At 46.4% G+C, this 10,004-nt stretch overlaps 1 long non-coding RNA gene across 1 annotated transcript; it reads left to right on the top strand.

Moving 5' to 3' along the window:
* The first annotated feature begins 216 nt into the window (after positions 1-216).
* LOC111761994 (uncharacterized) lies at positions 217-8,794 on the top strand. The gene is made up of 2 exons (XR_009182373.1): positions 217-601; positions 4,528-8,794. It is a non-coding gene; the product is annotated as an uncharacterized lncRNA (long non-coding RNA).
* Positions 8,795-10,004: the final 1,210 nt, after the last annotated feature.

Genomic DNA, 10,004 nt, shown 5'->3' with positions numbered 1-10,004 from the left:
CGGGGCGCGCGGGGCGGAAATCCTGGTGTTGGTCCCGCCGGAAGTGGGGCTGGTGCGGGGGCCGGGGCGCCCCCACCGCCACCTCCAGTTTTGCAGAGTCAGGCTCCGGGTCCTCACTGATTCTTCACGATATCCCCACGGGGATCTTTTGTCCCATTGATCAGATGAGAAAACTAAGTCTCGGAAAGGAGAAGTCGGTTCCCCGACTGCAGAGCGTCGGTCCTGTCTGAGTCCGTCCTCCGTCACTTCCGGGCGGTGGTCTGGGCTTTTGCTCCGCTCTGGCTTAGCATGCCCCCGTGCGAGGAAGGGTCGGGGACGGGCGCAGGGAGGCAGCCCTTTGTCCTAGGTATTGCCCTGCCGGGTTTACAGATGTGGAAACGGGGCCTCCCAGGGGCTAAGCAGCTCATGGAGAGTCACGCAGGTTAGGGCTGGGGGGCAGATGAGGCGGAGGCACGACGGGACGACGCGAGCTCCCCGCCTCCCAGGGACTCCCGGTTTCAGCCAGGAGAGGCGCGTTGGCTGCAGGGATGTGTCCACCGATGAAGAGGCCCCAGGCAGGCCGAGCCAGGTCTCCTCGCGGGAAGATGCCTGACAGCCTCTGGTGAGGTACCAGCCTCCTCTGGTGGGATATGAAACCTGACACAGCCACCCCCACTCCCCTACTCCCCGCCCCTGCCCGGCAGTCAGCAGTGGCCCAGCTCCCCTCAAAACTCACACGGGGAGGACCGAGTGCAGCCCTCGTGTCAGGGACCTCAGGACATCAAAGAAGGATCTTTAGATGAATTTTGAGCCGGAGAGACTCAGGCTCAAATCCAGGCCCCACCTCTGACCATCTGGGTAACCTCAGGCAAGTTACTTAAACTCTCTGAGCCTGTTTCTTCATATGAAAAATTAGAGTTAAAAACACACAGGGGAGAAGCAGATTTGGCTCAACTGATAGAGCATCCACCTACTATATGGGAGGCCCAGGGTTCAAACCCAGGGCCTCCTGACCTGTGTGGTGAGCTGGCCCACTCGCAGTGCTGCTGGGGGCAAGGAGTGCCCTGTGCCACACAGGGGTGCCCCCCCCCCACCGGGGAGCCCCATGCGCAAGCAGAGCCGCCCTGCATGAAAAAAGCACAGCCTGCCCAGGAGTGGCACCACACACACACACAGAACTCATGCAGCAAGATGATGCAACAAAAAGAGACACAGATTCCTGTGCTGCTGACAAGAATAAAAGCAGACACAACACACAGCGAATGGACACAGAGAGCAGACAAGGGGTGGGGGGGAACGGGAGAAAAATAAATAAAAGGCAAAAAAATTTTAAAAAACCACACAGGGTGTGATGAAATATGGAGGGCAAGGTTGGGGTTTTGTTTATTTTTGTTAGAGTGAGTGACAACAGTCTACAACTGGGTGAACGTGGGGTGGAATTTAATAATTTCACAGACTTTGAGAATGTCAGAACTGGAAGAATTCATCTTGGTCCTGGGTTCTGATCCTGAGCTATCTTCAGCTGTGTCTGTTGGGAGGATAGGGTGTGTGTGTGGGGGGGGCGTCTTCCCAAATTCCATTCATCAGTATTTTTGGAGCATCTACTATGTTTTAGGCATTTTTCTAGTCCATGGCAATAAACAAAAGACAAAAACAAAAAAAACACAGTTTACATTCTAGTGGGTGGAGATGGACAAATAAATTAGTAAATTATGTATTGTATGTCTAAAATGGTATATCTGTAGGCTCTTATCAGATTGTCAGGGAAATCCATGACCTAAAAAGTTAAGAATCATTAATCTAGTGCAACTCTCAGAGAGGTGAAGTAACTTGCCCCAAATCATAGGACCAGGCAGGGGCAGTCAGGACTTGAATCAGAATCTCCCACAGCTCTGTGTCCCTCTGTCCACTGCACTGTTTACCCCAAAGGGCAGCTGAGCTCAGGCCCGCCAGGTGCTCTGTGTGTCCTGTGGGCTCCTGTTTTGTTGTTGGCTTCCTCATGGAGCCAAGTGCCAGGGCTCACCTACACCCCACCCAGTCCTGGCACTTCACTCTTAGCAAGGACCCACCCTCTCTGTCTACAATGAAAGCAGAAGTCATGGGGCAGGGGCCTGGGGAGTCCCCAGGTCCAGTCCCTCCCCGCCTTGTAGCACTTCTATGGCCAACTCCCCTTTGCTTTTTTTTTTTTTAAGATTTATTTTTTATTTATTTCTATCCCCCCAGTTGTCTGCTCTCTGTGTCCATTCACTCTGTGTTCTTCTGTGTCTACTTGGATTCTTGTCAGCAGCAAGAGAATCTGTGTCTCTTTTTGTTGGGTCATCTTGCTGCGTCAGCTCTCCATGTGTGCAGCGCCATACCTGGGCAGGCTGCGCTTTCTTTGCGCAGGGTGGCTCTCCTTACAGGGCTCCCCTACATGGGGGACACCCCTGCGTGGCAGGGCACTCCTTGCATGCATCAGCCCTGCAGGTGGGCGAGCTCACCACACAGGTCAGGAGGCCCTGGGTTTGAACCCTGGATCTCCCCTGTGGTAGGCAGATGCTCTATCCATTGAGCCAAATCTCCTTCCATCCCCTTTGCTTTTGTGTCAGAGTAAGAAGCTGCCTTCCCTCTGCCCAGGGCCAGCCCTTTGGCCACTTGGACAAACTCACTCCATCAGTTAATCTTCCACTACCACAAATCAGCTTCCCTGCCCTGGCTCCTTCCTTTCAGCCCAAAAACATGCTGCTGTTTTGTATATTGCTGCTTAACAAATGGCTCCACTTTGTGGCTTAAAACACCACTTGGATTATTTCTCATGATTCTGTGGGTTCATTGGGCAGTTCTCCTGAACCACGCCATGCTGAGTGGGGTCACTCATGTCACTTCATTCATGTGGAAGCTTGTCTGAAGCTGGAATATTCAAGAAAGCTTCTCTCTCCATGTGGGGTCTCATGCTCTGGGGCTCTCCCACATGGGCAGTCTCTCAGGAGGATAGCCTGGACTTCCTGACAGCATGGTCTCTGGGTTCCAAGAGGGAGAAGGAAGAAGCTGCCAGTTCTCTCAAGCACTCAGTTTAGAAGACCCAGAATGTCATTTCTGCCAATTCTGCCGGTCAAAGCAAGTCACGTAGGGATTACACTTCCAAGGGGAGGGAAAACAGACGTCACCTCTTGGTAGGAGGAGTGGCACGTGTATACATGGGTGAGAGGTGTTACTATCTAGTCCCGAATGTAAGAAAACCTTCCCTACATCCTGCTTCACCCTAGAAATCCCTTTGCTACCCCATTCCCCCCACACGCATTCATTCAACCCATAATAATCTGGCTCAGCTCTCTGCACTCCCCTGAAACTGCGCTCACCAGTGACCTCCCAACTAGCTGCTATAATGTCCACCTTCAGTTCTCACCGTCCTTGTTCTACCATGACCTCTGAAATGGCTGGCATGCCCTCCTTCCAGAAACTGGGCCCCTTGCTTTGTGGCATATCCCTTTTTGGGGTTTCTTCTCACTCCTTTTCTGTCTCTTCTATTAGTTCCTCTTTTTCCAACAACCCTTTAAATGTCAAATCCCTATTTCCATAGATAGTATTTGATCCAAAATTTGAAATTTAAAGTTTCTTTTAAAAAAATAATTTAAAATTTCCTTTTAGATGCATAAAAGGGTAGAAAAAGATGAGTTATATCCCTAAGATGTTATTAGGAGTTATTTCTGAGCAATGGAATTATGCTTTCAGCTTTTGTTAGAGGTTTTAGTTTTATCCCGTTATATGTATTTTCTATTTTTCCATAATATAAATAAAATTTAAATACTTATTTTTAATTTAAAAATTAAATGAAATTCCAGTTTTAAAAAACTCTACTTCCAGCTGCAAGCTCTCTCAAAAGTTTCAGACCCATGTTTTTTTTTTAATTCATTTTTTAATATTACATTAAAAAAATATGAGGACCCCATGTACTCCCCACCCCAGACCCATGTTTCTAACTTCCAGAAGATTGTTCTACAGATATCCCAACTGAAATCCAAAATTCTTCTCTCTCTCCCCATCTTGGCGAAACAAGAAAACCTTCATTTACCCAGTTGCTCCAGCCAAATAACCAGGAACCATCCTACACTTATGCCCAATCTGACTGTCCACCTAACTTCTCAGTTTACATCCTGGCGTGCTCTCCAATCTGTCCCCTCCTCTTACCTTCCACTGCCGTTACCTTGTTCAGGCCAAGTGGTAGAGGGATCTCCCAACTGCTCTACTAGTCTCATTGCCTCAGTCTGTCCACCCATCCCCTCTCCCTCCTCCACTCCAGTCTCCACCTAGCTGCCCGGGACACCGCCAATCTCCCCTCCCTGCCATGTGGGCAGTGCCAACTGCAGCCTTTCACCAAGTATGCTCGAAGGATGTTAACTGGTGTGAGGAAGGAAAAAAAAGTCATTAGACAAATTTAGGGAATGCTAGGTGAACAAAAGCAAACAGGATTCTTTGCTGACTCCTTAGATTCACCAGTGTGCTCACAGGCCCAGGAAAGGTCTTCGGCTTTTCCGAATTTCCCTGACACAGGACCCTTTCCCCCCACAGCTTCTCCCAGGAAGGGCGTGCCAGCACACACACCCGTCAGAGGACCGGGAATGGGTTGAAATCAGACAGGCTTGCCGCTTCGCGAGGGGCGCGGCACTTCCGGCTCTGAGATCGCTGAGTAACCTCTTTAACCCGAGACTCCGTTTATTCGTCTGCAAAATGGAGGTGATAATAACGACAACCTCAGAAGTGGCTGTGAGCCTTAAATGAGACCGCGCTTGGAGCGCCCCTGCCGCGGAGGAGGAGCTCAGGCGCGGCGCGCTCTGGTCTGTTCCACCATCTCTTCCTCCAGGAGGTCTCAGGACTGAGGCGAGTCAGAGAAAGTAGCGCTCAGAAGCATAATTACATTCTTTCTTTTCCAAGGTGTTCCTTTGGTCTGTTTCAGAGTTTCTCATCCTTCCCACATGGTTCACTCAGAAAAGAACTTTTTTACTCTTAGCATCGAAGAAGAAAACATTGGGAGATGTAGGCGTGGCGCGTAGGAAAGAGAAAGAAGCTGTTGGGCGGTGTCCCCGCGCCCTCTGCTGGGAGAACGTGGAGCTGCATGGGGAAGTTCCCCTTGGCCTCCGCCTCCGCTCCAGGTTCAGGCCGGCTGTTTGCTCTCTGGGGCTGCCAGCAGCACAAAGGGATGTTTTATTCTCCTCTTATCTGTGAGGTGACAGATGGCTCTTTTCTTACCCTGGCCAGCTTCTTTCTAAACTCCCCTCAGGGCCTCTCATTCTCCACTTCTTACCCCACAATTTTTCCACAGGCCCCTCTCACAGCAGACAACCCACCCACACGTCCTGCCTCACGGAGGAAACATTGAGGCCCTCAGATGTGAACCCTCAACTGCCTGCCCCTAGGCCCATAGAAATACCTCTCTACCCACCTTGGCCTCCTGCCCTCCAGCCTTCTGCAGCTAGCCCCTCTGGCTGGGGCTGCGATGCCCTCCCTTCCCATCTCCTATAGAACCTGGACTTTGTTTCACCAGCGATTCTCTCTCTTTCCAATATTTTAAACGCCTTCCTTTCTTCTTTGGCTTTAGGCACATCATAATTCTATCAAGCCTTGTTCATTGATGTTTATTGCAGCATGTTTAAACAGCAAAAAGTTGAAAACAACCTAAATGTCCATCAGTTGGGGAATGACTGAATGAATGATGGTGTAACCATTATAAGGAATAGCTTGTAGCTCCTCCCACCCACTTTATTTTAATGAGATAGATCGTCACATACATACATGGCAAAATATAATGATTAAGTTCGCAGGCTCCGTAGGCCAGCTGTCTGAGTTCAAAAACTCGTGCTATGGCCTTGATTGAGCAAGTTACTTAATGTCTCTGAGCCTCAGTTTCCTTATCCATAAGATGGTGATTACAAGAGAATCTGTCTTATAGGATTGTTGTGAGGATTAAATAATACATGTAGAGTGCTCAGAACTATGCCTGGCACACGATGAGCTTCAACACTTGCTATTAATAGATATTATTAAGGAAAGAGCTCCCAAACATTGTGCTGAGAGAAAAAAGCAAATTGCAGAAAAATACATAGAGCATTTATTATATGTACACAAAATGTTAGAGCCAATCAAGTCTTTTCCCTATGGAGAAGAAAATTCCCTTTGTCCTACATCCCCTGCCATGCTTCTAGAAGAAATAGTTTCTGTTTATACTTCTTTATCCCAGGGACTGTGGATTGTGGGATAGTAATGATAGGAAAAATAGATTAACATTTATTAATTCAACCCATATGCTAAACTCATTTCATGGGTCCTTTCTTTTATTTTTCCCAAAAAATTTTACAGATAGAGTAAGCGAGCTGAAGGAGGTTAAGTTCAGAGCTAGGAAGCAAGCAAAGGAGCCAGGATGCAAATCTCTTGGAGATTTGGACCCGAAGGGTATCGGGAATGAAAAAAAGAGAAAAGGGGGAAGGAAACAAAGAGCAAGAACGAGCGACAGAAAAAGAACAAGAGAGCTGGGATCAGGGGGTCTGCGAGTAGAGACTCCTCAGACAACTTTATTGTTTACAAGGGGCTCTCTATATACCCCAGTCTATGTGACAACAAGCAGGAACACATAGCCTACATAACAGGAAGCAACATGTAGCCTAAGTGACAGCAAGCAGCAACATGCATTAACTATCAGCATTACCCATAGTCTAAGGAATTTTAAAAAATCTTATCTCAAGGTATGAAGTCTAAGTGTTCTGTTCACTACAAAAGGTATGTGCTCATCTTTTCTTTCAGCCTTTAACAGTTTCATCCCATTTGCGGGGAACTCTTAATTACTGCCTTCCTTAGGTTGCAAGCGTAGCCATGGAGACAGCACTAGCATGGACACAGCACGTCTCTCCTTGTGAGGCCACTGTGCCTCAGTTTCCAACAGAAATCCAAGCAGTTGGAGCTCCCATAATCCTTCACCCAGATTCGCCAACATTTTAAAAAAATATTTATTGTGGTAACATTTATACAACACAAAAAATCCACTTTCATGTGTACAATCCAGTGGTACTAATTACATTCACAATATTGTGCTACCATCATCACTATCCATTATGAAAAATCTTCATCTACACAGAAACTCTGTACTGATTAAGCAAGAACTGTATTCCCTCTACCTGACAGCCTCTGATAACTGCTAATCTATTTCTGTCTCTATGAATTTGCTTATTCTGGGTATTTCATGAGTGAAATCATACCATATTTGTCCTTTTGTGTCTGGCTTATTTCACTCAATAGGATGTCTTCAAGGTCCACCCGTGTCACGTGTATCACAGTTTCATTCCTTTTTATGGCTGAATAATTTTCCATTATATGTATATACCACATTTTGTTTTTTCATTCATCTGTTGAGGGACACAGGTTGCTTCCACCATTTATTGTGAATAATGCCACTATGAACATTGATTCAGATCCTGTTTTCCGTTCTTTGGGTATACACCTAGAAGTGGATTCCTATGGTAGTTCTATGTTTAACTTTCTGAGGAACTGCCGTACACTTTTCTACAATGGCTAAAGCCTTTTACATTCCCACTAGCAATGCATGAGGGTTCCTATTTCTCTGCATCCTTACTAGTGCTTATTTTCCATTTTTTAATAATATCCATCCAAGTGGGTGTGAAGTGGTATCTCACTGTGGTTTTGATTTGCATTTCCCTTATGACTAATGATGTTGAATATCTTTTCATGTGCTTATTGGCCATCCATTTATCTTCTTGAAAGAACTATCTGTTCAAGTCCTTTGCCCATTTTTAAATTAGGTTATGTGGCAGTTTGGTATTGTTTATAAATTCCACAAATAGGTATTGGATTGTGTTTGTAAACTAGTTTCTGTTCCTCTGGGCATATCAGATTGTATTAGGCTCAGAGGTTTCACTTTTACTTTATCAAATCAAGACTAGAGCTTTTATTTGACCATGTCTTTAGGACAGCTTGGTTTGAGTCCCTGCCTACAGCTAGCCTACAGCTGTGGGCTATATAAATGGATGCTCAATCAAAGACAGGGGAGTAAATACATGGAGAAGGAGAACACAGAGAAGCAGATACACAAGTAAAGAGAGAAGGCTCCATTAGACCTGAGAGAGGAGCCAGGAAGAAAGATGAGCCTAATAGTCTACAGCTGACCTTGTGAAGAGACCAGAGCAGCTGAGCCTGGAGAGAAAGAAACCCCAGGGAGAGAGACAAGCCTTATACCAGCCTACAGCTGAGATTGGAAGAAGCTGTGGCCACAGGGCCTTAAGAGAAGGAGGAAGGGGAAAATGGACTTTGGCCCAGTGGTTAGGGCGTCCGTCTACCATATGGGAGGTCCGTGGTTCAAACCCCGGGCCTCCTTGACCCGTGTGGAGCTGGCCATGCGCAGTGCTGATGCGCGCAAGGAGTGCCCTGCCACGCAGGGGTGTCCCCCGCGTGGGGCCCCACGCGCAAGGAGTGCGCCTGTGAGGAGAGCCGCCCAGCGTGAAAAGAAAGAGCAGCCTGCCCAGGAATGGCGCCGCCCACACTTCCCGTGCCGCTGACGACAACAGAAGCGGACAAAGAAACAAGACGCAGCAAATAGACACCAAGAACAGACAACCAGGGGAGGGGGGGAAATTAAATAAATAAATAAATCTTTAAAAAAAAAAAAAAAAAGAGGAGGAAGGCTGAACCCTCGAAGACATCACCCACCATCTTGCTTCAACATGTGGCTGATGACTTTGGGTAAGAAAGTAACTCTTATGGTACCTTGAGTTGGGCTCTTTAGGGCCTTGTGACCGTAAGCTTTTACTCCAAATAAATACCCTTTATAAAAGCCAATAGAGTTCCGGTATTTTGCATCAGTACCCCTTTGGCTGACTAATACAGGTTGTTTGTCTTTTTGTAGTTGAATTGTATGTAGGAGTTCTTTATATATTCTGGATATTATGCCTTTATCAAATATATAATTTCCAAATATTTTCTCCCATTCTTTAGGTTGTCTTTTTACTTTCTTGAAAATGTCCTTTGATGCACAGAGTTTTTTTTATTTTGATGAAGTCCAATTTATCTAATTTTTTCTTTTATTGCTTATGGTTTTGCTGTCATATCTAAGAATCAGTTGCCAAATACAAAGTCCTGAAGATTTTTCCCTATGTTTTCTTTTAGAGCTTTATGGGTTTAGTTCCTATATTTAGATCATTGATCCATTTTGAGTTAATTTTTATATATGGTATAAGGTAAAGGTCCAATTTCATTCTACTGCATATAGATATCCGGTTTCCCCAGCAACATTTGTTGAAGAGGCTATTCTTTCACCACCAGATTCACCAATTTTTAATGTTTTATCTCATTTGCTTTATCATTCATTTTCTCTTTTCTTCATTTTTTTCTGGAAATTTTGAGGAAAAGCCACAGACATCATGCTCCTTTTGCCCTTAAAGACTTCGGTGTGTGCTTCCCAAGAACAAAGACGTTCTCTTTCGTAATCTAATACAAACTGTCAAAATAATCAATATTATTATCTAAACCACAGTCTATATTCAAATTCCATCCAGTTGTCCCCCTAATGTCCTTTTTTTTTAAGATTTAATTTATTTCTCTCCCCTTCTCCGCCCCCCCCCCCAAGTTGTCTGCTCTCTCTGTCCATTCCCTGTGTGTTCTTCTGTGACCTTGTCATTGGCACCAGGAATCTGTGTTTCTTTTTGTTGTGTCAGCTCTCAATGTGTGCGGCACCATTCCTGGGCAGGCTGCACTTTCTTTTGCACTGGGCGGCTCTCCTTACGGGGTGCACTCCTTGCGCGTGAGGCTCCCCTACGGGGGGGAACACCCCTGTGTGGAAGGGCACTCCTTGTGCGCCTCAGCACTGTGCATGGGCCAGCTCCACACGGGTCAAGGAGGCCCGGGGTTTGAACCATGGACCTCCCATGTGGTAGGAGGACGCCCTATCCATTGGGCCAAGTCTGCTTCCCCTTAATGTCTTTTACATAATTTTTTTTCCATCTGGTCCAGGATCTCGTATAGGATAAAGCACTGCATTTAGTTGT

This window comes from Dasypus novemcinctus, chromosome 21, assembly GCF_030445035.2.
Source record: "Dasypus novemcinctus isolate mDasNov1 chromosome 21, mDasNov1.1.hap2, whole genome shotgun sequence".
In the NCBI taxonomy this organism is placed as follows: domain Eukaryota; kingdom Metazoa; phylum Chordata; class Mammalia; order Cingulata; family Dasypodidae; genus Dasypus; species Dasypus novemcinctus.
This window is presented reverse-complemented; position numbering and strand designations above follow the sequence as displayed.